Raw genomic sequence first — 1,311 nt, forward strand, 5'->3', positions numbered from 1 at the left:
CCGCGCCGCCCGCCCCGCCCACCGCCGCCGCCGCCGGCCAATCCCGACGGGCCGCCCGCCGCCGGCCAATGGGCAGCGCCCGCTGCGGCTCCCATCTCCGGGCAGCCTGAGAGAGGGGGCGGGGAGGGGGCGTGGCCAGGGCAGCGAGGGGCGTGGCCGGTGGCGTCTCTGGGCAGCCTTGGGGAGAGAGGGGCGGAGCCGGCGCTTCGGCGCGTGCCTTCCGCTGGCCAATAAGGTGCGCGCCATGCAAATGAGGCCCGGAGGCCACGCCCCCCGGGCCGGGGTCTCGGCGGCCGCGGCTCCCCCGGGCCGGTCCCGGTCCCGCTGCCCCAGGAGCGTCCCCGAGGGTCCCGTTCGGGGTCACCGGTGGGAGGAGGGGCCGGCCTCAGCTCCCCATCCCACCTGCCTGCCGACCCCGCGGCCAGACCCAGTCCCCGGGCATCGCCAGCCTCATTCTCCCGGGGTACCCCCGTTCCCGGGGCGGGGGGCGATCTGCTCTCCCTGCCAGAGCGGCGGGCTGCACATGCAGGGACACGACTGCGCTGCTGCCCGGCGGAGCAGGATGAGGTGTTTGCTCTAGGGGAAGTTGGGAGCACGCATGCGAGAGTGTGTGTGTGTGTGTGGTTGCCTCAGGTCGCCGGGATTGTTAGGGATGATGAGTCAGGTTTTCTAGGCTCCATGCTAATGCACGGAGATGGAGTGTATAATTAGGACAGAGGCAAATCTATTATCTGCAGCCTCGGAGAGCTGGGGTATGGACCTCTTTTTTGCATCACGGCATCATTGCAGTTTCCCTTGCCTGTGTGCTCTTTAGCTTTTAAATGTGCACAGATGAGCTTCAGCATAAGTAGTCCCACCGACGTCAATAAAAGTTCATTAAATGTCGAGCGTTATATAATTCCTATTTTGAAAGATGATGATACAGAAGGATTTTATTTTCTATTTTTTAATGGCAACAGGATGCTATTACGCTATGAAATTTCTAAGCAGATTTGGGATGTTACATTGTTTTCAAGGTTTCTCCCAGAGAAACATTCTTAAACCAGCTGCTTGAGAACTGTGATTTGCTTTGCCTGGGAATACTTTCTATTTTTGCAAAATGAAGCGTTGTATAATTTAGTCAACTGACTGGCTAAAAAGGGCACAATGCAATTAGTAATTTACATATCTTAAAGGAGACTGATTGAACCTAGATCTATCTTTGAGAACTACCAAAAAGTTTCTCAGATCAGACTTTGCCAGCATGAGTAAAACCACATCCACAGGAACATTCTCCTCCATCCTTTCCCTTCTGTCCATTTCAAAAGGGAT

This window comes from Corvus kubaryi, unplaced genomic scaffold (assembly GCF_017639235.1).
Source record: "Corvus kubaryi isolate FWS band 111438036 unplaced genomic scaffold, C.kubaryi_AGA036_p1.0 37256, whole genome shotgun sequence".
Taxonomy (NCBI): Eukaryota; Metazoa; Chordata; class Aves; order Passeriformes; family Corvidae; genus Corvus; species Corvus kubaryi.